Here is a 26,100-nt window from a genome sequence, read left to right on the forward strand (position 1 = left end):
GGCCGTGGAGACGTACGACTACATCAACCAAACACTTCCGTTGTCGATCTACAAGGGTACGTAGATCACACTCTCCCCTTCTCGTTGCTATGCATCACCATGATCTTGCGTGTGCGTAGGAATTTTTTTTGAAATTACTACGTTCCCCAACAGGAACTTGTACTTGTACTTGTGCGGGTTCTCACCCGCTATCTGTGCATCAGTTTCCGTTGAGTACTTTAGAAAGTACGCATTCATCTTGTCAAATGTGTATTGAACTATTGCCGTCACGGGTAATCCACGTGCACCTTTGAGCACCCTATTGAAGCATTCGGCCATATTGCTTGTCATTTGACCGTATCTTCGGCCATCTTCATCAAAAGCATGTGCCCACTTGTTCCGGTGTTGAATGTGCCTATTCATAAAGTCTTGACCCCTGTGATCAAGTTTTTTGTGTGTGAGCAATTTGTTCAACAAAGTGGCGAACCGCTTCTCAGAGAAAGCAAGACAACAATCTTGAAGATCATCGGCCAACTCCTTAAGGCCACATGCCCTATAGAAGTTCGAACAAAAGTGCCTCATGCACCATCGATGGTGCAACGGAGCATGCCCGGGAATGTCAATCTCCACCGTGTTAAGAATTCCTGCATGCCGATCCGATATGACACAAATTTCCCTTTGAGCGGGTAACACCTTCGTCCTCAAAAGACGCATAAACCACTCCCAGTTTTCATTGTTCTCCGCCTCAACCAAAGCAAATGCCAATGGCAACACCCGGTTATTGGCATCACTTGCTATCGCAACCAACAAGGTGCCCTTGTATTGTCCGGTCAAGAACGTGCCATCAATGGCGATGACCGGCCTATAGTGTTCGAAAGCCCTCACGCATTGCTCGAACGCCCAAAATGCATGGCCAAATACTCGGACTTTCTTTCCTTCATAAACCGTTGTTTGGTGCCCATGAGGCTCGACAACATGAACCATGCCCGGGTTTGTGGCGGCCATGGCTAACAACAACCTAGGGATTCAGTTGTATGCTTCCTCCCAAGTACCATACAACATCTTAAATGCGGCTTGCTTCGCCTTCCATGCCTTGCCGTACTTCACCTTGTAATGAAAGATGGCTTTCACAAGGTCAATGACATGTTGGACGCTCATTGTTGGAAGTGTGGATATTGAGTTGGAGAGCCTGTAAGCGATGAACTCGGACGTGAGTTGTCTGTGGTCTTGGGACACAATCTTGCCATCCACCCTTTTGCCTCGGCACATGTGAGTTGGCACACAACTCACTACGTGCCAAGCGGGACCTCCTTTCCGTGGTCTTGCACGCACAATCCACGGACATATTTCATCTTCACATGCACATGCAACCGTGTAGCGCACATTGACGTCCGAGTGCACCACCTTGTGTGGACGATAATGCGTAACCGAGTAGTTGTCGAGCCACATCTTCAATTCCAAGAAGGTTTCGAACTTAGACCCTTTAGCAATCCGGTTCTTGTCGTCTCCCAAATCATGGTGAGAGCTTAGCCTAACCCCAAGAGATATAGATTTGCCACCATCCACAACGGCTTCATCCGCGAGACTAACATCCTTGAACAATGGTGTCTTGTGATCCCGACCGAATACCTTCTCGAAAGCTTCGGCCTCCTTCACCGTGAACCCCTCCTCATCAACTTGTTCATCGGGACCTTCGTCATCCGAATCCGATGCATATGCACGGGAAAAAGGGTAGGAATGGTCCATTGTCTCTTGCAAATGATATTTGTCAAGATCACCCACATTGTTGTCATGGAGATCAACTTCATTGTCATCGTCTGCATACTCATCATTGTCCCCTTGCAAAGCTTCATCTTGGTTGTTTGTAAACGGGCTCAATGTTGGCCTCACTTCTTGGGTCAAAAGAGGTTCAACAATTTCATCTCGCTTCAAGGGTGGGGGGCTACTAGCAACCAAAGGGGAGGGTTTCCGGTTCAAGTCCAAATGCAAATTTGAATCAACCTTCTTCGTTGCAAATAACTCAAGAGCCTTGTCAAGTGAATCGGCCACCGTTTCCTTGTATGCAACCCAATGTTGCTCCGAGTTGATACGCATTGTCTTCCAACGGATGTGCATTCCAAAACCTACATAATGCCTTCCCTCCAACTCAACGATATCACTAGGGTCCATCCAATTCAAATCTTTCCTCACTTGTTGCAAGAGCTCCGCATAGCTAGGACTACTATCAAACACCATATCTAGCTCATCCGGATCCGGTTCAATATTGCCTTTCAAGAAGGCGTCTTTGTCCCCATGATGAACAAACACACATGTTCTTCCCATCCCTATAAGCATTCAAACAACACAATGTAACATTGCTTCCATGAGTACTAATTTAAGGATTAACACGGAATACAAACCCTAATATATATATCAAACGACAACCCTAACCCTAACCATAACCCTAACCCTAACCATAACCCTAACAATAACCCTAACCCTAGCACCAACATAAGAACACCCATAAGAGTAACCCTAACATACTAACAAAGCCTAATCATAGGAAATTGGCAAACAAAGATCTCACATCTCCATGCAAATCTCTAGATCCAAACAAAACTAGGGTTTCCCCAAACTAGCATTACTTGGATCAAAACAAGGGGATCGGAGAAGATTACCTTGAGGGAGGGTATGACTTCGAAATCCACGGACAAATTCTTCAAATTTGCAAGTTTTGGGAGAGGATTTGAGAGGGGGAGAGAGTGAAAGAGGGGGCAAAGCTCGGGTTGGGGTGTGTGGGGTGGGGGAGTGGGGGAGGGGGGCCAAGCCGCTGGATAAGTCACAGTGCAGCGCCTACGGGCCGGGCGCTGCACATTACATGTGTGGCGCCTAGCTCGGAGGCGCTGCACTACTGGGTGCGGGCCCAAGGGCTGCCACGGTGGACAGGCGTGCAACGCCCCAGAGCTGGGCGTTGCACCGTAGGGTGTGGCGCCTGCGTGGCAGGCGCTACACAAAAGGGTCAGTGCTGTGAAATAGTTTCACGGGCGGTTCATTCCATAAATTGATTTCGTCCCAAGGTCAAAATTGTCAAATTTGCCACTCGCATCGTCCACATCTACTGGTACACCATTGCCCTGATGATTCTAGGTCTCAAAACTAGGATCTGATGACCGATCGACCACACGAGGTGTGCCATAGTTATAGTACGCCAGGGGTGCGTACGTGCCTTTGGTGACAGGTTTGGCATGCACCGTGGATCACGGAAATTCTATCAACTCTACATAGTCCATACCATATCTACACATAGTCCATACCATATCTTCGCAAATTCCATAATTGCATATAACTAACCTCTACTCCTAATGGAGCAGTTGGTAGTCTCGCTTTCAGGTTTTTTTCGTCCCACCTTCCATGGTTTTTTTGGTACCTCCTCCCACATTCACTGGTTTTTTTTCGTCCCCTCCCCCATTTCATCGGTTTATTTTCGCGTCACCCTCTCACACAACGAAAGAAATCTGAACAGATTCCATAGTGGTGCAAGTTATTTAGTAATGTAGAATCAATCACGAACAATCTCTAAAGATCAAATCTAAATTAATTAACCTTACCTTAAATCACTCAATCACATTAATTAGAAAACAAATAATTGATTTTCAGAAAAATCACTCAATCACATTAACCTTACCTTCACTCACGGATGGTAATCAATCTCCAAACAAAGGAAACAATACATCGAGGGAGCAGCAAATAAACTCCCTTTCTTATGACATGTATATGGTATTCCCTTCCCTCTCCGTTGTTGAGCATTCTTAATTCTCGAGGCTGATGCTTGGGCTGCATCACCGAGGACGGCGAGGCCGGGTGCCGCGGCACCGCGTTGGCCGCGGCCGGTGAAGGGGGCGAAAAAGGGCGGCTTCCCTGGCCCTGGCCATGATCGTGGCCCTGGGAGTTGGTGCGGTGGAAGCGGCACTTGAAGGACCCGACGTGGGTGGCCGGCGCGCAGACGCACTTGGAAGCGGGCCCGTGGCCCGCGTCGGACGGTGCCGACGCCGACCAGGGCCACCTCCTCCGCGTATTCTTGGAGCTGTGGCTGGCTGATTTACATGAAATTAATTCCCTCAGTTGTGGTGGCAAATATAATACACATAATCCATATTATTATGCACTAGCGTGTGTGTATGTGAAATAGATGGATTTTGGTCCCGTACCCAATAAGATAGATATGTGTGTGTGTATATTAGAGAGAGAGAGGGAGAGGGGGAGAGAGAGTGAGGAACAGGGAGGGATATAGTGTGTATGTGAGGATTTGATGGTAAAAAAGGTCGCCAATGTCACTTGATATGTATGAGAATATTAATATTGAACTCTTAAATTTAATGTGGCCTCGTTGCAACGCACGGGCGTTCTTCTAGTTAAGCTACAGTATGCCAGAGGTGCGTGCAATGACACATATACCATGGCATACCGCGAGAACATCTCTAATAGAAGATCTAGATGTAAAAATACAACTTTTGCATCTTCAGAGGCCAAAAACGTTGCTCCAACAGATGGTGTAGATGTAAAAAAACGTTGTTTTGGGCTTGTCCTGCTGTGCCCCCAGCGTGACTTTATGACTTGATTGTACTCTGTACTGATGTGTTGGATGCTTGGTTCGTTGCTTTATAATATAAAGCGGGGGAAACCTTTTTTCTTAAAAAAATACGTCTGCGCCTCCCGAAGATGTAAACTACAATACTTACATCTCCACCTATAGGAGATGTATATTTGCCAACCGCCGCTTCCTTTCACTTCCCTCCCTTCTTCCATCCACCTCCCGCCGAACCGCCGCCGTCGGGCGCCCGCCCCCTCGCCAGATCCGGCCCCGCCGTCGTGCGCCGCCTAACGCCGCGAATCGGCCTCGTCCCCGCTCGATTCGTCCTCTTCTCCTCACCGCCTAGTCAGCCTCATCGCCGCCCGATTCATCGCCCCCGCCGTTCCTCCGCCGGCCACACTCCGTCGCTGTCCCACCCTACTTCCGGCCGCCGCCACACGCCGTGGTTCCGCCACCCGATTCGTCACACCGACCCTCCTCTGCCGGCCCCAATCCCCCGCCACCCCAATCCAGCTCCGTCCACAACGCCCCGCCCCGTCGCTGCGTCGCCTTGCCCCGCGGCCGCACCGACCCGCCCCGCCGTCGCCATGCTGTCGAGGAAGACCCCGAGGGGCAAGACGGGGTTCTTCGGCGTGAGGGCGAAGCCTTCCGACAGCTTCGGGCAAGATTTTAGCGACGTCGGCCGCCGCTATTGGCTCGGGACCTACCCCACTGTCCACGAGGCCGCACGTGCGTACGACGTGGCGGTGTGGCGTGCCGGGAGGCCGAAGAAGGACCTCAACTTCCCGGAGATCAAGACCCAGGCAGCTGCGGAGTTGCTCATGCCGGGAGGCATTCGCATGGAGGAGATCACGGCGAAGAAGAAGAAGAAGAAGAAGAAGAAGAAGAAGAAGAGAGGCCCGCCATTGTTTGAAATGAAGTAATAGTTGAATTTGCTATGTTTAAAATATAGGTTTCAAATGAAATAGTAGTTGAAGTCTAGTTTTACATCTCCATTTGCATCTTCTATTGGAGTTGCTCTTTTAAACTCCGTTTTGCATCATCTGTTGGAGTTGGCATTTTTTTTAAGATGCAAAAAGCACTTTTTGAAGATGTAAATTATACAACACCTAGTTTTACATCTTAAAATTTGCATCTTCTATAGGAGATGCTCTAACTTCGCAATTAAACCTAGAATTACCTAAATTTATATGGATTATGTTCCATATCTTTTGGGCAAAGCAACTCTAGCGCGTGCATGGAGTGGAATTATGGCAATGTATGTCATTCTATCCGGAAGATTGGTCGAATCTTGAGAAATCAGTTCTTCCAAATTTGAAAGATTGTGATGTTCATCTTGTAGTGGCAGTGTACATCTTTTTGCTGAGCTAGCTAGTGGAAAAGCTCCAACCTGCAACCACACCATCAAGGGACATGATTATACCATGGGGTATTATCTTGTCGGTGGTATCTATTGTTTGTGGTCAATATTTGTGAAGACCGCCAGTAACCCAAAAGGCAGGAAACAATCTATTTTTGCCCAAGCACAAGAAGCATGCTGAAAGAATATTGAAAGGGCATTTGGTGTGTTGCAAACTCGGTTTGTCATTGTTCGAGGTCCTGCTTGCTTCTGGGATAAGAAATCCCTCTCAAATATCATGAGTGCATGTGTAGTTCTACACAACATAATCATCGAGGATGAGAGGGATTTAAACTTAGAGTTTTACTATGAAAATATTGGTTCGTGTCAAGCCTGCCAGGAATCCAGATCAAATCAATGCATTTCTTGAGACCTACTAGAAGATTCAGGACAATGCCACACACACCCAGCTCCGTAATGATCTCATTGAGCACCAGTGGCAACTGTATGGGAGATAGACTCCCATTTTATTCATTTGATCTTATTTGTATTCATGTGTGATTTGAACAATTCTTTTTATTCCGGACCATTTGATTGTTTTAATTATTCACATTTGAGCAGTTGTTGTAATTGAGATGATGTATGATGTTAAAAGATTTCATTTATATTGTCGTTGTATTGAGATTTTATTGTTTGGAGATACAAACTTGGGCAGCCCGGTGCATATTGGAGAGGTGGAGAGAGCCCCGGGCGGCCACATGGATGAGATGGTCTCCCGATGGTGTTCGCTCTGTGGCCGGTGCCTAGTATAGCAAATGTATAACTTTTTTTGACATGTTTACTGCAAGTAAAAAAAGTACGGGTTTGCTATTTTTCAATCAACTGAAATTCAATTCGCTTTCATTCAAATATGTGGTTGTTCAAACTCGCGCGGAGATTCACGCTGGGAGATGGCGCTTCTCGGCTGGTTTGTCATGACGGGCATGTTTTTCTTTTCGGGTGAGCCCGTTATGGTCTGTTTTGGTATGCTGTCTTCCCCCTTTTGTTTCTGAAATTTCATTTCCCCACTTCCATTCGAAAAGGGTAGAGAGAGAGAGAGAGAGAAACCTACAGCTGCGGAGGAGGTGAGAGCGCAGGAGGCGATTTCTTCACAATTCATGCGATTTCTTAGTCTTCTTCAGCTTGATTTCCGCTCCGGTTCCTCATGGTTTCGTTTTGTTGTCGTCGGCTTCCCCCATTTCCCACTGGATTTCATGTTTCTGTGCTCAATCCTTTCCAGATCTGTTGTTTGCTTCGATTCACTGGCGTTTGTTCAAGATATATGTGTTTGTGTGGATGCAGCGGTGGATGTACATGTAGGTACCGATGCAGATATTTGAATCCCATGTTGTTTGATGTTAGTTGCATTCGTTCGATTCCGCTAGCATTTGATGTAGATGCAGGCGGTCGATTCGTCTGTTCTGGTCTTTCTTTGTTGTAGATGTAGAGTTTGATAGTTTTAGCAGTGGGTCCCTTTCTAGTGTTATGTATTTTGAGGTGATTTTTGGTTATCCCCTTGTAGTGGTTTGTTGTTTGATCCCCTGGTCGTCTAATTTGTTTTAGACCCCCCTACTCATTTGATTTTATGTTGGCCCTTTTGATATAGATGTAGGTGGATCAATCCCCTGGCCTTTTGAGTCTCATGGTCTTTTGTGTGGATGTATGTGTTTATTTCCCCTTTGACTTTTGTGTTTCACAGTTTCAGTTTGTATAAGGGGCTTTCATGCTGAGTGTTCCAATGTAGTGTTCACTTGCAACCGCTGCGGTGAGCTGTTGATACTTTTAGTAGCTTAGAAATTTAGGTTGGTACTGTATTCAGGTTCTGTAATCTGCACTTTAGTGCTATGTAATTAGTGTTCAGGTAGGCAGGTAGCTTTCTCATTGCTTTTTACAGTTTGTTCTATGCTTCCTAGTTATTTGTAGTTGGTATCCTCGTAGAGTTGATGGCCAGGTGTTTTTTGCCTTTAGTTTAGTGCCTTATTTATTTGTGTCATTTATTGTTTTATTTTTCATCATGCTAGTGAGTTCAAAAGTTTGTAGTTGTCACGCCCCAAGACCGGGCCTAACCGAGACAGCCGCCGCGTGCCTATAGACCAGAGGCCTATAGTCACGCAAGGCATGATAAAGCAGGCATTAACCAATAGTGGATCACAAAAGCTCATATATTAACTATACAAATTCCTTTACATTTACAGATAGCCAAAATAAATGATATTCTCTAGTCGTTTCCCACCCATTGGTCCAACCTATTCTTCGACGACATCTTCTCGGCATGCTTAAGTTACATTGTCTGCATCTAGAAAACAACAGAGAAAGTAAGGGTGAGTACGACAAGTCATACTCAGCAAGTAGGTACTTCACTATTCAACAAGAGTAGAATTTAAGGATATTGATACAGTAACAACGGGTTGACTGTATCTAAAGGAGCATAAATAACGTGACAAATTGCTGGGGCCAATTTCATTGGAAATAGGTAAAAGAACATCATAACCGGATATAATGAAAATGGACCAAGAAATCATTGGCATCACACATGACCGCAAGCTTCCCAACCCGGGAGTCACAGGGGTGAAATTTCACACTTTTACGCTCTTAAGAGGGGGTACTTCGACGTCGACAGCCTCGACTAGAACCACACAGGTTCTAGAAAAGCAGAGCTCTTGTATCCACTAAGACCCGGACGCCTGGACCCACTGATGTCGGTCACTCCTACGGATCCATCACCGACACGTTCCTGAACAAGGTCCGTCCTTAGCGGAGAACTCAGACAGTCCCATACCTGAACTGTGACCGGTACAATATGTTTGCCGTCGTGACACCAATATAGATGGATGCATGTTTGAATCAACGATAGGATCATTGAAATATTAGTCAAAGACAATACACTCATGACTTTTCATGAGTTCCTCCAAAATACTCCGATTCCATCAACAAATGGATTATGAGGAAAACACATCCCACTCTCAAGGATCAACACAGGATCAACAAGGATCAAGGTGCAATAATATTACTAGATAATCAAGGAAGACAACAATAAGGCGAGATCAGGGAGTTTAGCAAAGCAGCTACTTGCCTAGATATTAGAAATTATTCTTCATGGCATCAGATAAATATTTCCTCCGATCGACCGCCGGTATATAACGCCGCATCAGTTATCATAGTATATTTATGTTCTACACATAGCATATACAGCGTGATTATCCCTTCTATGCAGTGGATGCAACATCTCCTCCTCGCTCTGCCCTCTCATCTGAACTCAGGTTCTATGCGTCTCTCTCCTTCTCCCAATAGTGTGTGAGGTGCGAAGTGAGCAGCAGCAGCAAACAACTATATATAGGGAGCAAGCACAACCTAAGCACACTCAAATATCTAGCCGCAGTGACCCTTTGGCCCTTGACCCTTCAGGTTGACCTTTTGAGTTGGTAAAAAGTCACTAGCCGACGCCCCTTCCAGTGAAGAAATACAACTGGCCCTTGAACCTGACCATGTAGCAATTCCACGTAGATGGCTCGAGCTTCCTAGCCATTCCTATGCTGGCAGCGCATGTATGCATGTGTCCATGCAGATAAATATCTTCCGACTATCACATCTCCCTTGGCCAAACATAACACAACTCCATTGATGTGAAGCCACGTCGCCTCTCTCATGCATAGGATTTTACTTAGCTTGTAAGGATAGTACATACGTGTGCATTCTCATCATTACATGCATGCACATCTTCTAGTATTTGGCCATCTTCTCATTACTAGCTAGCCTGTACTATTCACTAATTTGTATTACTTTGCATGCTAATGCCATAACGTGAGTGCATGGATGCTAGTCTATGTGCACATATACATACTTACTTAGTGTGTAATTATATCCATCTAATATTTTATGCATGCAAAAATGACAGTTCTATTTTAATCGCTTGAATCAATAATCTAGCATATCTTATTTGCTCAAATATTTTATGTTAAACAGATAATAGAAATTTAATTACTCATCTTAATTTAAATTAATAACCAAAAAATATGGGTTATTACAGTAGTATCTTTTAAATTTGTATCACCCTAGTGAATTCCATAATTTTTCAGTACCGCGGGTTCCATAAGAAAGTAGCGCTAGTTCCATGTTTTCCAATAGTTTCTCGTATTTATTTTCTATGCATACTTTTGTGTGCCGGAGAGTCAAAATAAATATAGTTATTCATACTAACTTATACATTTTGTGCACTAAACATTTTTCTAAAATCATGATCATATTGAATATCTAATGTAACTAAAATAGTATTTTGTAATAAAAGTTGCATTATTGTTTCTTTTCAGTACATTGCGCGTTAGATTTTTATAGAACCAAATCATATTAAATGTGAGAAAATAAGGAACAAAGAAATTGCATGGCTCTTAGCTTAATTTGCCACACTTGCATACATGTTGTTTCTAAATGCATTGTGCCTTAAAAAATATTTAAACCATATCCTATAAGAAAATAAAAGTTCACATTCCTCCTCGGTTTATTCTGTTACACTTTGGATGAATATAGTTTACCTGACTTTGTGTTCATCCTTAAATAACTTAGTATAGATATCTAAAGTGTTTGGTATAAGAAATATCTTGAAAACAATCTATGGCTTGTAGATATAGGAAAATAGGAAAAAAAATCTAAAGCATATTTATCATGTTTACGAAGAACTCGTCACTGAATCATTTGCATGTTGCATTATCTTTTTTCTGGTCAAATGTGTCTTGCATATTGCAATAGGTTCGACAAATCTATTGATGGCATATGGTAATTAAATAGCACCATTGTAGCTAAGATGACCTTCAGTACAACATGTAGGGCACTCACTTGAAGGTATGCTAGTGGTCTAACTAGACTAGGCATCGCCACTCAGTTTATTTGTTTTGCAGTCGAGCAACCCCTTCTCCATGTCGGGGCATAGTTGGTGTTTGATCATTCAGGTATTAAATCCTATGGCAACACCTCTGTCCCAATGGTGGGGGTTGGGGAGAAGTAAGAGCGTCTCCAATAGATATTTTGGTGCTCCAAACCGATGATGTAAAAATTTGAAGCACCAAAAAATGCTTTTTAAATCTTCGAAAAAGGCTCAACTCCAACAGATAGTCTAAAACGGAGATGTAAATAAATGAGCAACTCCAACAGATGGTTCAAAACAAAGATGTAAAACCGGTCGGCAGCCGCGCGACTATTGTTCAGCCTCTGTACAGCCGCGGTTTTGCATTCAAATATCACTTAAAATTTGAAATAAAGTGCATCGTCATCATAGTTCAAATCCTAACAGAAGTACATCATCATCATCATAGTTTGAAATCCCTCTACCAAAAGTGCAATGTCCCAAAGTTTTTCGGCCTACAACTTAAAATGCACATGAATATCATTCATGCGGGTCATCAACACCACCGGTGTTGCGAACGATCATCATCATCATCACCGGCTTCTTTGTCGACGTTGTGAAGCAGTGAAGCAACGTTGCCGAGAGCACGACCGGAAGCACCTTCATTGCCTCCCATGCCGGTCATGTTGCCGCCATAGCCACCTCCATAGCCACCCATCATGTTGCCACAAAAGCCACCTCCCATACTGGTCATGTTGCCTCCGAAGCCACCTCCCATGCCACCAAAGCCACCTTCCATGTTGCCACCGAAGCCACCTGCCATGTTTCCGCCAAATGCACCATTCATGGCACCTCCCATCATGTTCATGTAGCCACCCATGTCACCTCCCATGCCTCCTCCCATCATCATTTGCCTCATGAGCATTTGCTTTTTCATGAGCATTTCATCCCGAGAAAGTTCAACATAGGCCTTTGCCTTGGGATCAAGAGTAGATGTGTCCATGAACATAAACTTGAGTGCCTTCTCCTCGACCATCTTCATCTCCTCGGCCGCGGCCTTTTTCTCCTGTAGGTCCACCTTCCTCTCCTTGGGTGCCGCCCTCTTCTCTTTGGCCGCCACCCTCTGAAGGAAATATGCCCTAGAGGCAATAATAAAGTTATTATTTATTTCCTTATTTCATGATAAATGTTTATTATTCATGCTATAATTGTATTAACCGGAAACATAATACATGTGTGAATACATAGACAAACATAGTGTCACTAGTATGCCTCTACTTGACTAGCTCGTTGATCAAAGATGGTTAAGTTTCCTAGCCATAGACATGAGTTGTCATTTGATTAACGGGATCACATCATTAGGAGAATGATGTGATTGACTTGACCCATTCCGTTAGCTTAGCAATCGATCATTTAGTATGTTGCTATTGCTTTCTTCATGACTTATACATGTTCCTATGACTATGAGATTATGCAACTCCGGTTTACCGGAGGAACACTTTGTGTGCTACAAAACGTCACAACGTAACTGGGTGATTATAAAGGAGCTCTACAGGTGTCTCCAAAGGTACATGTTGGGTTGGCGTATTTCGAGATTAGGATTTGTCACTCCGATTGTCGGAGAGGTATCTCTGGGCCCTCTCGGTAATGCACATCACTTAAGCATTGCAACTAATGAGTTAGTTGTGAGATGATGTATTACAGAACGAGTAAAGAGACTTGCCGGTAACGAGATTGAACTAGGTATTGAGATACCGACGATCGAATCTCGGGCAAGTAACATACCGATGACAAAGGGAACGACGTATGTTGTTATGCGGTCTGACCGATAAAGATCTTCGTAGAATATGTAGGAGCCAATATGGGCATCCAGGTCCCGCTATTGGTTATTGACAAGAGAGGTGTCTCGGTCATGTCTACATAGTTCTCGAACCCGTAGGGTCCACACGCTTAACGTTCGTTGACGATATAGTACTATGAGTTATGTATGTTGGTGACCAAATGTTGTTCGGAGTTTTGGATGAGATCACAGATATGACGAGGAACTCTGGAATGGTCCGGAAGTAAAGATTGATATATGTGGATACTAGTGTTTGATCTCCGGAAAGGTTTCGGAATCCATCGGAAGGGGTTCCGGATATCTCCGGAAATGTTCCGGAACCCTGGCGTCTGGCCCTGGAGTCCGAGAAGGACTCTTGCCTTTCGGGTGAAACCGACTTTGTGGAGGCTTTTACTCCAAGTTTCGACCCCAAGGCTCAACATATAAATAGAGGGGTAGGGCTAGCACCCAAAAGACATCAAGAAACACCAAGTCGTGTGCCGGCAACCCCGTCTCCTCTAGTTTATCCTCCGTCATAGTTTTCGTAGTGCTTAGGCGAAGCCCTGCGAAGATTGTTCTTCACCAACACCGTCACCACACCGTCGTGCTGCCGGAACTCATCTACTACTTCACCCCTCTTGCTGGATCGAGAAGGCGAGGACGTCACCGAGCTGAACGTGTGCAGAACTCGGAGGTGTCGTGCTTTCGGTGCTTGGATCGGTCGGATCGTGAAGACGTACGACTACATCAACCGCGTTGATATAACGCTTCTGCTTACGGTCTACGAGGGTACGTAGACAACACTCTCCCCTCTCGTTGCTATGCATCACCATGATCTTGCGTGTGCGTAGGAATTTTTTTGAAATTACTACGTTCCCCAACAGTGGCATCCGAGCCAGGTTTTATGCGTTGATGTTATATGCACGAGTAGAACACAAGTGAGTTGTGGGCGATATAAGTCATACTGCTTACCAGCATGTCATACTTTGGTTCGGCGGTATTGTTGGATGAAGCGGCCCGGACCGACATTACGCGTACGCTTACACGAGACTGGTTCTACCGACGTGCTTTGCACACAGGTGGCTGGCGGGTGTCAGTTTCTCCAACTTTAGTTGAACCGAGTGTGGCTACGCCCGGTCCTTGCGAAGGTTAAAACAGCACCAACTTGACAAACTATCGTTGTGGTTTTTGATGTGTAGGTAAGAACGGTTCTTGCTAAGCCCGTAGCAGCCACGTAAAACTTGCAAAAACAAAGTAGAGGACGTCTAACTTGTTTTTGCAGGGCATGTTGTGATGTGATATGGTCAAGACATGATGCTAAATTTTATTGTATGAGATGATCATGTTTTGTAACCGAGTTATCGACAACTGGCAGGAGCCATATATGGTTGTCGCTTTATTGTATGCAATGCAATCGCCCTGTAATGCTTTACTTTATCACTAAGCGGTAGCGATAGTCGTAGAAGCATAAGATTGGCGAGACGACAACGATGCTACGATGGAGATCAAGGTGTCGCGCCAGTGACGATGGCGATCATGGAGGTGCTTCGGAGATGGAGATCACAAGCACAAGATGATGATGGCCATATCATATCACTTATATTGATTGCATGTGATGTTTATCTTTTATGCATCTTATCTTGCTTTGATTGACGGTAGCATTATAAGATGATCTCTCACTAAATTTCAAGATAAAAGTGTTCTCCCTGACTATGCACCGTTGCCAAAGTTCGTCGTGCCCAGACACCACATGATGATCAGGTGTGATAAGCTCTACGTCCATCTACAACGGGTGCAAGCCAGTTTTGCACATGCAGAATACTCAGGTTAAACTTGACGAGCCTAGCATATGCACATATGGCCTCGAAACACTGAGACCGAAAGGTCGAGCGTGAATCATATAGTAGATATGATCAACGTATTGATGTTCACCATTGAAAGCTACTCCATTTCACGTGATGATCGGTTATGATTTAGTTGATTTGGATCATGTGATCACTTAGAGGATTAGAGGGATGTCTTTCTAAGTGGGAGTTCTTAAGTAATATGATTAATTGAACTTTAATTTATCATGAACTTAGTCCTGGTAGTATTTGCATATATATATATATATGTTGTAGATCAATTGCTCGCGCTTAGCTCCCCTGTTTTATTTTTGATATGTTCCTAGAGAAAACTAAGTTGAAAGATGTTAGTAGCAATGATGCGGATTGGATCCGTGATCTGAGGTTTATCCTCATTGCTGCACAGAAGAATTATGTCCTTGATGCATCGCTAGGTGACGGACCTATTGCAGGAGCAGATGCAGACGTTATGAACGTTTGGCTAGCTCAATATGATGACTACTTGATAGTTTAGTGCACCATGCTTAACGGCTTACAATTGGGACTTCAAAGTCATTTTGAACGTCATGGACCATATGAGATGTTCCAGGAGTTGAAGTTAATATTTCAAGCAAATACCCGAGTTGAGAGATATGAAGTCTCCAACAAGTTCTGTAGCTAAAAGATGGAGGAGAATAGCTCAAGCAGTGAGCATGTGCTTAGATTGTCTGGGTACTACAATCACTTGAATCAAGTGGGAGTTAATCTTCCAAATAAGATAGTGATTGACAGAGTTCTCTAGTCACTATCACCAAGTTACTAGAACTTCGTGATGAACTATAATATGCAAGGGATAACGGAAATGATTCCCAAGCTCTTCATGATGCTGAAATCGACGAAGGTAGAAATCAAGAAAAACATCAAGTTTTGATGGTTGACAAGACCACTAGTTTCAATAAAAGGGCAAAGGGAAGAAGGGGAACTTCAGGAAGAACGACAAGCGAGTTGCTGCTCAAGTGAAGAAGCCCAAGTCTGGACCTAAGCCTGAGACTGAGGGCTTCTACTGCAAAAGAACTGGTCACTGGAAGCGGAACTACTCCAAGTATTTGGCGGATAAGAAGGATGGCAAAGTGAACAAAGGTATATTTGATATACATGTTATTGATGTGTACTTTACTAGTGTTTATAGCAACCCCTCAGTATTTGATACTAGTTCAATTGCTATGATTAGTAACTCAAAACGGGAGTTGCAGAATAAACAGAGACTAGTTAAGGGTGAAGTGACGATGTGTGTTGGAAGTGGTTCCAAGATTGATATGATCATCATCTCACACTCCCTATACTTTCGGGATTAGTGTTGAACCTAAATAAGTGTTATTTGGTGTTTGCGTTGAGCATGAATATGATTTGATCATGTTTATTGAAATACGGTTATTCATGTAAGTTAGAGAATAATTGTTGTTCTTTTTACATGAATAAAACCTTCTATGATCATACACACCAACGAAAATGGTTTGTTGGATCTCGATCGTAGTGATACACATATTCATAATATTGAAGCCAAAAGGATGCAAAGTTAATAATGATAGTGCAACTTACTTGTGGCACTTCCGTTTAGGTCATATTGGTGTAAAGCGCATGAAGAAACTCCATGCTAATGGACTTTTGGAATCACTTGATTATGAATCACTTGATACTTGCGAACCATGCCTCATGGGCAAGATGACTAAGACTCCGTTCTACGAAACAATGGAGCGAGCAACAGATATGTTGGAAATCATACATACTGATGTATGTGGTCCGATGAATATTAAGGCTCGTGACAACTATCATTATTTTCTGACCTTCACAGATGATTTAAGCAGATATGGGTATATCTACTTGATGAAACATAAGTCTGAAACGTTTGAAAAGTTCAAAGAATTTCAAAGTGAAGTTGAGAATCATTGTAACAAGAAAATAAAAGTTTCTACGATATGATCGCAGAGGTAAAATATTTGAGTTACGACTTTGGCCTTCAGTTAAAACACTGTGAAATAGTTTCACTACTCACGCCACCTGGAACACCACAGTGTAATGGTGTGTACGAACGTCGTAATCGTACTTTATTAGATATGGTGCGATCTATGATGTATCTTACCGATCTACCGCTATCTTTTTGGGGTTATGCATTAGAGACAACTGCATTCACGTTAAAAAGGGCACCATCAAAATCCGTTGAGACGACGCCTTATGAACTGTGGTTTAGCAAGAAACCAAAGTTGCCGTTTCTTAAAGTTTGGGGCTACGATGCTTATATGAAAAAGTTTCATCCTAATAAGCTCAAACCCAAATCGGAAAAATGTGTCTTCATAGGATACCCAAAGGAGACAGTTGGGTACACCTTCTATCGCAGATCCGAAAGGCAAGACATTCGTTGCTAAGAATGGATCCTTTCTAGAGAAGGAGTTTCTCTCGAAAGAAGTGAGTGGGAGGAAAGTAGAACTTGATGAGGTAACTATACCTACTCCCTTATTGGAAAGTAGTTCATCACAGAAATCTGTTCCTGTGACTACTACACCAATTAGTGAGGAAGCTAATGATGATGATCATGTAACTTCAGATCAAGTTACTACCGAACCTCGTAGGTAAACCAGAGTAAGATCCGCACCAGAGTGGTACGGTAATCCTGTTCTGGAGGTTATGTTACTAGACCATGACGAACCTACGAACTATGAAGAAGCGATGGTAAGCGCAGATTCCGCAAAATGGCTTGAGGCCATGAAATCTGAGATGAGATCCATGTATGAGAACAAAGTATGGACTTTGATTAACTTGCCCAATGATCGGCGAGCCATTGAGATTAAATGGATCTTCAAGAGGAAGATGGACCCTCATAGTAGTGTTACTATCTACAAAGCTAGAATTGTCGCAAAAGGTTTTCGACAAGTTCAAGGTGTTGACTACGATGAGAGTTTCTCACTCGTATCTATGCTTAAGTCTGTCCGAATCATGTTAGCAATTGCTGCATTTTATGAAATCTGGCAAATGGATAAACAAAACTACATTCCTTAATGGATTTATTAAAGAAGAGTTGTATATGATGCAACCAGAAGGTTTTGTCAATCCTAAAGGTGTTAACAAAATGTGCAAGCTCCAGCGATCCATCGATGGACTGGTGCAAGCATCTCAGAGTTGAATATACGCTTTGATGAGTTGATCAAAGCATATAGTTTTATACAGACTTGCGGTGAAGCCTGTATTTACAAGAAAGTGAGTGGGAGCACTACAACATTTCTGATAAGTATATGTGAATGACATATTGTTGATCGGAAATAATGTAGAATTATTCTGCAAAGCATAAAGGAGTGTTTGAAAGGAGTTTTTTCAAAGAAAGACCTCGGTGAAGCTGCTTACATATTGAGCATCAAGATCTATAGAGATAGATCAAAACGCTTGATGGGTTTTTTCAATGAGTACATATCTTGACAAGATTTTGAAGTAGTTCAAAATGGAACAGTCAAAGAAAGAGTTCTTGTCTATGTTACAAGGTGTGAAATTGAGTAAGACTCAAAGCCCGACCACGGCAGAAGATAGAAAGAGAATGAAAGTCATTTCCTATGCCTCAGCCATAGGTTCTATCAAGTATGTCATGCTGTGTACCAGATCTATTGTATACACTACACTGTGTTTTACAAGGGAGTACAATAGTGATCTAGGAGTAGATCACTGGACATCGGTCAAATTATCCTTAGTGGAATAAGGATATGTTTCTCGATTATGGAGGTGACAAAAGGTTCGTCGTAAAGGGTTACGTCGATGCAAATTTTGACACTGATCCAGATGACTCTAAATCTCAATCTGGATACATATAGAAAGTGGGAGCAATTAGCTAGAGCAGCTCCGTGCAGAGCATTGTAGACATAGAAATTTGCAAAATACATACGGATCTGAATGTGGCAGACCCGTTGACTAAACTTCTTTCACAGGCAAAACATGATCACACCCTAGTACTCTTTGGGTGTTAATCACATAGCGATGTGAACTAGATTATTGACTCTAGTAAACCCTTTGGGTGTTGGTCACATGACGATGTGAACTATGGGTGTTAATCACATGGTGATGTGAACTATTGATGTTAAATCACATGGCGATGTGATCTAGATTATTGACTCTAGTGCAAGTGGGAGACTGAAGGAAATATGCCCTAGAGGCAATAATAAAGTTATTATTTATTTCCTTATTTCATGATAAATGTTTATTATTCATGCTATAATTGTATTAACCGGAAACATAATACATGTGTGAATACATAGACAAACATAGTGTCACTAGTATGCCTCTTCTTGACTAGCTCGTTGATCAAAGATGGTTAAGTTTCCTAGCCATAGACATGAGTTGTCATTTGATTAACGGGATCACATCATTAGGAGAATGATGTGATTGACTTGACCCATTCCGTTAGCTTAGCAATCGATCGTTTAGTATGTTGCTATTGCTTTCTTCATGACTTATACATGTTCCTATGACTATGCGATTATGCAACTCCCATTTACCGGAGGAACACTTTGTGTGCTACCAAACGTCACAACGTAACTGGGTGATTATAAAGGAGCTCTACAGGTGTATCCAAAGGTACTTGTTGGGTTGGCGTATTTCGAGATTAGGATTTGTCACTCCGATTGTCGGAGAGGTATCTCTGGGCCCTCTCGGTAATGCACATCACTTAAGCCTTGCAAGCATTGCAACTAATGAGTTAGTTGTGAGATTATGTATTACGGAACGAGTAAAGAGACTTGCCGGTAACGAGATTGAACTAGGTATTGAGATACCGACGATCGAATCTCGGGCAAGTAACATACCGATGACAAAGGGAACGACGTATGTTGTTATGCGGTCTGACCGATAAAGATCTTCGTAGAATATGTAGGAGCCAATATGGGCATCTAGGTCCCGCTATTGGTTATTGACAAGAGAGGTGTCTCGGTCATGTCTACATAGTTCTCGAACCCGTAGGGTCCGCATGCTTAACATTCGTTAACGATATAGTACTATGAGTTATGTATGTTGGTGACCAAATGTTGTTCGGAGTTTTGGATGAGATCACAGATATGACGAGGAACTCCGGAATGGTCCGGAAGTAAAGATTGATATATGTGGATACTAGTGTTTGATCTCCGGAAAGGTTCCAGAATCCATCGGAAGGGGTTCCGGATGTTTCCCGAAATGTTTGGGCATGAGAACACTTTATCTGGGCCAAAGGGGAAAGCCCATGAGGTTTTTGGAAAGCGCAAAAGGAAGTTTTGCAGAGTCCAGGGGCCAGATGCCAGGGCCCCTGGCATCTAGGTCCAGATGCCGGGAACCCTGGCGTCTGGCCCTGGAGTCCGAGAAGGACTCTTGCCTTTCGGGTGAAACCGACTTTGTGGAGGCTTTTACTCCAAGTTTCGACCCCAAGGCTCAACATATAAATAGAGGGGTAGGGCTAGCACCCAAAAGACATCAGGAAACACCAAGTCGTGTGCCGGCAACCCCGTCTCCTCTAGTTTATCCTCCGTCATAGTTTTCGTAGTGCTTAGGCGAAGCCCTGCGAAGATTGTTCTTCACCAACACCGTCACCACACCATCGTGCTGCCGGAACTCATCTACTACTTCGCCCCTCTTGCTGGATCGAGAAGGCGAGGACGTCACCGAGCCGAACATGTGCAGAACTCGGAGGTGCCGTGCTTTCGGTGCTTGGATCGGTCGGATCGTGAAGACGTATGACTACATCAACCGCATTGATATAACGCTTCCGCTTACGGTCTACGAGGGTACGTAGACAACACTTTCCCCTCTCGTTGCTATGCATCACCATGATCTTGCGTGTGCGTAGGAAATTGTTTGAAATTACTACGTTCCCTAACACTCTCTGCTACCTCTTGAGCACTGCGTTGGATTTCCCCGAAGAGGAGAGGATGATGCAGAAAAGTAGCGTAAGTATTTCCCTCAGTTTTTGAGAACCAAGGTATCAATCTAGTAGGAGGCCACGCGAGAGTCCCTCGTACCTACACAAAAACAATAGCTCCCTTCACGGTCACTTACGAGAGTGAGATCTGATAGAGATGATAGATAATATTTTTGGTATTTTTGGTATAGAGATGCAAAGTAAAAAGTAAAAGGTAAAGTAAAAAAGCAAAGCAATAATAAAGTGATGGAGATTGATATGATGAGAATAGACCCGGGGGCCATAGGTTTCACTAGTGGCTTCTCTCAAGAGCATAAGTATTTCTACGGTGGGTGAACAAATTACTGTTGAGCAATTGACAGAATTGAGCATAGTTATGAGAATATCTAGGTATGATCATGTATATAGGCATCACGTCCGTGACAAGTAGACCGACTCCTGCCTGCATCTACTACTATTACTCCACTCATCGACCGCTATCCAGCATGCATCTAGAGTATTAAGTTAAAAACAGAGTAACGCCTTAAGCAAGATGACATGATGTAAAGGGATAAATTCATGCAATATGATATAAACTCCATCTTGTTATCCTTGATGGCAACAATACAATACGTGCCTTGCTGCCCCTTCTGTCATTGGGAAAGGACACTGCAAGATTGAACCCAAAGCTAAGCACTTCTCCCATGGCAAGAAAAAAACCAATCTAGTAGGACAAACCAAATTGATAATTCGAAGAGACTTGCAAAGATAACCAATCATACATAAAAGAATTCAGAGAAGATTCAAATATTATTCATAGATAGACTTGATCATAAACCCACAATTCATCGGCCTCAACAAACACACCGCAAAAAGAAGATTACATCGAATAGATCTCCACGAGAGAGGGGGAGAACATTGTATTGAGATCCAAAAAGAGAGAAGAAGCCATCTAGCTAATAACTATGGACCCGAAGGTCTGAGGTAAACTACTCACAATTCATCAGAGAGGTTATGATGATGTAGAGGCCCTCCGTGATGACGGCCCTCTCTGGCGGAGCTCTTGAACAGGTCCAAGATGGGATCTCGTGGATACAGAAAGTTGCGGCGCTGGAATTAGGTTTTTTTTGCTCCGTTTTTGATCGTTTGGGGGTATGTTGGTATATATAGGAGGAAGGAGTACGTCGGTGGAGCTCCGAGGGGCCCATGAGGCAGGGGGCGCGCCCTAGGAGGGTGCGCCCCCCACCCTCGTGACCGCCTCTTGGCTTCCTTGGAGTAGGGTCCAAGTCTCCTGGATCATGTTCGGTGAGAAAATCACGTTCCCGAAGATTTCATTCCGTTTGGACTCCGTTTGATATTTCGTTTCTTCGAAACACTGAAATAGGCAAAAAACAGCAATTCTTGGCTGGGCCTCTGGTTAATAGGTTAGTCCCAAAAATAATATAAAAGTGGAAAATAAAGCACAATATAGTCCAAAACAGTAGATAATATAGCATGGAGCAATCAAAAATTATAGATACGTTGGAGACGTATCAGGCATCCCCAAGCTTAATTCCTGCTCGTCCTCGAGTAGGTAAATGATAAAAAGAGAATTTTTGATGCGGAGTGCTACTTGGCATAATTTCAATGTAAATCTTCTTAATTGTGGTATGAATATTCAGATCCAAAAAATTCAAGACAAAAGTTCATGTTGACATAAAAAAATAATACTTCAAGCATACTAACAAAGCAATTATGTCTTCTCAAAATAACATGGCCAAAGAAAGCTATCCCTACAAAATCATATAGTCTGGCTATGCTCTATCTTCACCACACAAAGTATTTAAATCATGCACAACCCCGATGACAAGCCAAGAAATTGTTTCATACTTTAACATTTTCAAAACTTTTTCAATCTTCACGCAATACATGAGCGTGAGCCATGGATATAGCACTATATGTGGAATTGAATGGTGGTTGTGGAGAAGACAAAAAAAAGAGGGGAAGATAGTCTCACATCAACTAGGCGTATCAACGGGCTATGGAGATGCCCATCAATAGATATCAATGTGAGTGAGTAGGGATTTCCATGCAACGGATGCACTAGAGCTATAAGTATATGAAAGCTCAACAAAAGAAACTAAGTGGGTGTGCATCCAACTCGCTTGCTCACGAAGACCTAGGGCAAATTGAGGAAGCCCATCATTGGAATATACAAGCCAAGTTCTATAATGAAAATTTTCCACTAGTATATGAAAGTGATAAAATGAGAGACTCTCTATCATGAAGATCATGGTGCTACTTTGAAGCACAAGTGTGGTAAAAGGATAGTAACATTGTCCCTTCTCTCTTTTTCTCTCATTTTTTATAATTTTTTTATTTGGGCCTTTTCTCTTTTTTTATGGCCTCTTTTCTCTCTTTTTTTTATTTTTCGTCCGGAGTCTCATCCCGACTTGTGGGGGAATCATAGTCTCCATCATCTTTTCCTGACTTGGGACAATGCTCTAAAAATGATGATCATCACACTTTTATTTTTCTTACAACTCAACAATTACAACTCAATACTTAGAACAAAATATGACTCTATATGAATGCCTCCGGCGGTGTACCGGTATATGCAATGAATCAAGAGTGACATGTATGAAATAATTATGAACGGTGGCTTTGCCACAAATACGATGTCCACTACATGATCATGCTAGCAATATGACAATGATGGAGCGTGTCATAATAAACGGAACGGTGGAAAGTTGCATGGCCATATATCTCGGAATGGCTATGGAAATGCCATGATAGTTAGGTATGGTGGCTGTTTTGAGGAAGGTATATGGTGGGTGTATGATATCGGCGAAAGGTGCGCGGTATTAGAGAGGCTAGAAATGGTGGAAGGATGGGAAAAAGTGTGTATAATCCATGGACTCAACATTAGTCATAAAGAACTCATATACTTATTGCAAAAATCTAGAAGTTACCAAAGCAAAGTATTACGCGCATGCTCCTAGGGGGATAGATAGGTAGGAAAAGACCATCGCTCGTCCCCGACCGCCACTCATAAGGAAGACAATCAATAAATAAATCATGCTCCGACTTCATCACATAACGGTTCACCATACGTGCATGCTATGGGAATCACAAACTTTAACACAAGTATTTCTTAAATTCACAACTACTCAACTAGCATGACTCTAATATCACCATCTTCATATCTCAAAACAATTATCAAGCATCAATCTTTTCTTAGTATTCAACGCACTCAAAAGAAAGTTTCACAAATCTTGAATACCAAGCATATTATTATTAAGAGAATTACCATGCTATTAAAGACTCTCAAAATAATCTAAGTGAAGCATGAGAGATCAATGGTTTCTTTAAAACAAATCCACCACCGTGCTCTAAAAGATATAAGTGAAGCACATAGAGCAAAATTATAAAGCTCAAAAGATATAAGTGAAGCACAAGAGCAAAACTATATAGCTCAAAAGATATAAGTGAAGCACATAGAGTATTCTATCAATTTCCAATTTTTGTATGGCTTTCTCAAAAGGTGTGTACAGCAAGGATGATTGTGGCACACTAACAAACAAATACTCAAATAATACAAGACGCTCCAAGCAAAACACATATCATGTGGTGAATAAAAATATAGCTCCAAGTAAAATTACCGATGGAAGTAGACGAAAGAGGGGATGCCTTCCGGGGCATCCCCAAGCTTTGACTTTTTGGTGTCCTTAGATTATCTTGGGGGTGCCATGAGCATCCCCAAGCTTAGGCTCTTGCCACTCCTTGCTCCATAATCCATCAAAAGAATTCACCCAAAACTTGAAAACTTCACAACACAAAACTCAATAGAAATCTCGTGAGCTCCGTTAGCGAAAGAAAACAAAAGACCACTTCAAGGTACTGTAATAAACTCATTCTTTATTTATATTGGTGTTAAAACTACTTTATTCCAACTTTTCTATGGATTATAAACTATTTTACTAGCCATAGATTCATCAAAATAAGCAAACAACACACGAAAAACAGAATCTATCAAAAACAGAACAGTCTGTAGTAATCTGTAACTAACGCAAACCTCTGGAACTCCAAAAAATCTACCAAAATAGGAAGACCTAGACAATTTGTTTATTGATCAGCAGCAATTGGAATCAGTATTTTATCACGTTCTGGTGATTTTGACAATTCGGGCACTGAGCACAAAGTTTCTGGAAATTACAGCAAGATCAAATAACTATCTTCCAAGAAGATCCTATAGGTCTAACTTGGCACAAACACTAATTAAAACATAAAACCACATCTAAACAGAAGGTAGATGGATTATTTATTCCTAAACAGAAGAAAAAACAAAAAAACTAATAATAAAATTGGGTTGCCTCCCAACAAGCGCTATCGTTTAACGCCCCTAGCTAGGCATAAAAGCGAGGATAGATCTAGGTATTGCCATCTTAGATAGGCAATTCTTCAATGATGCATCTACCTTCCTTAGGAATTTTCTTCTTTCTAGTAATTATCAAACTTTTAGGCACAAGATCGAAAAAATCATTGGTAGCAAATGGTTCCTTAATGATAGCAAAAAGATCGGGATGAATACTTATAGATTTAAGATCCGCAGTTTCATTACTAGAGGATTCACCCTTATTTTTAGGAACATACATAAGCTTGGAAATTTTAGTAGGAGGACTTGGAGTATTCTTTACGGAAGAAAAAGCGGTTCCCAAGTTTGTAATGATACCCTCAAGTTTATCGATGCTAGTGGAATCTAGATTTATTTTCTCGTTAACTATGGGTTCCTTTTCCTTAATATTTTTCAAAGTCATTCCTACCTTAGATCCATATTGGGTAATTTGATTGTGGATCTTTTTATCTAGATTTTCAATTGATTCGATGGTAGCAACTTTATTTTCAATAATTTCAAGCCTTTGCATAACATGCTCCAAAGTTAACATAGTTCCATTAACCAAAAGAGGTGGTAAGCCAAATAAATCTATCATAGCATTATAAGAATCAAAAGTATGGCTACCCAAGAAATTCCCTCTGGTAATGGTATCAAGGATATATCTATACCAAGGACTAGCACCTACATAAAAATTGCGAAGAAGAACTGAAGTAGATTGCTTCCTGGTAGATCTGTTTTGAGCATTGCAAATTCTATACCAAGCATCTTTTAGATTTTTCCCCTCCCTTTGTTTAAAATTTAGAACTTCATTCTCGGGAGACAACGGAGAAGATATAAGACTAGCCATGATGACAAGGCAAGCGAGAAAAAGGCAAACGGAAAAGAGAGGGCGAATAAAACGGCAAGGGTGAAGTGGGGGAGAGGAAAACGAGAGGCAAATGGCAACTAATGTAATTCAGGAGATAGGGATTGTGATGGGTACTTGGTATGTTGACTTTTCCACAGACTCCCCGGCAACAGCGCCAGAAATTCTTCTTGCTACCTCTTGAGCACTGCATTGGATTTCCCCGAAGAGGAGAGGATGATGCAGCAAAGTAGCGTAAGTATTTCCTTCGGTTTTTGAGAACCAAGGTATCAATCCAGTAGGAGGCCACGCGAGAGTCCCTCGTACCTACACAAAAACAATAGCTCCTCGCAACCAGCGTGATTAGGGGTTGTCAATCGCTTCACGGCCACTTACGAGAGTGAGATCTGATAGAGATGATAGATAATATTTTTGGTATTTTTGGTATAGAGATGCAAAGTAAAAAGTAAAAGGTAAAGTAAAAAGCAAAGCAATAATAAAGTGATAGAGATTGATATGATGAGAATAGACCCGGGGGCCATAGGTTTCACTAGTGGCTTCTCTCAAGAGCAT

The 26,100-nt window shown here is 42.5% G+C and overlaps 1 long non-coding RNA gene across 1 annotated transcript; it reads right to left on the reverse strand.

The window, feature by feature from the left end:
- Positions 1-8,071: 8,071 nt before the first annotated feature.
- On the reverse strand, positions 8,072-10,683 carry LOC147974541 (uncharacterized). Its single transcript, XR_015601965.1, has 2 exons — positions 9,001-10,683; positions 8,072-8,223 (listed from the first exon to the last, which is right to left on the reverse strand). It is a non-coding gene; the product is annotated as an uncharacterized LOC147974541 (long non-coding RNA).
- Positions 10,684-26,100: the final 15,417 nt, after the last annotated feature.

This window comes from Triticum urartu, chromosome 4A (genome assembly GCF_056163025.1).
Source record: "Triticum urartu cultivar PI428250 chromosome 4A, HENAU_Tu73, whole genome shotgun sequence".
In the NCBI taxonomy this organism is placed as follows: domain Eukaryota; kingdom Viridiplantae; phylum Streptophyta; class Magnoliopsida; order Poales; family Poaceae; genus Triticum; species Triticum urartu.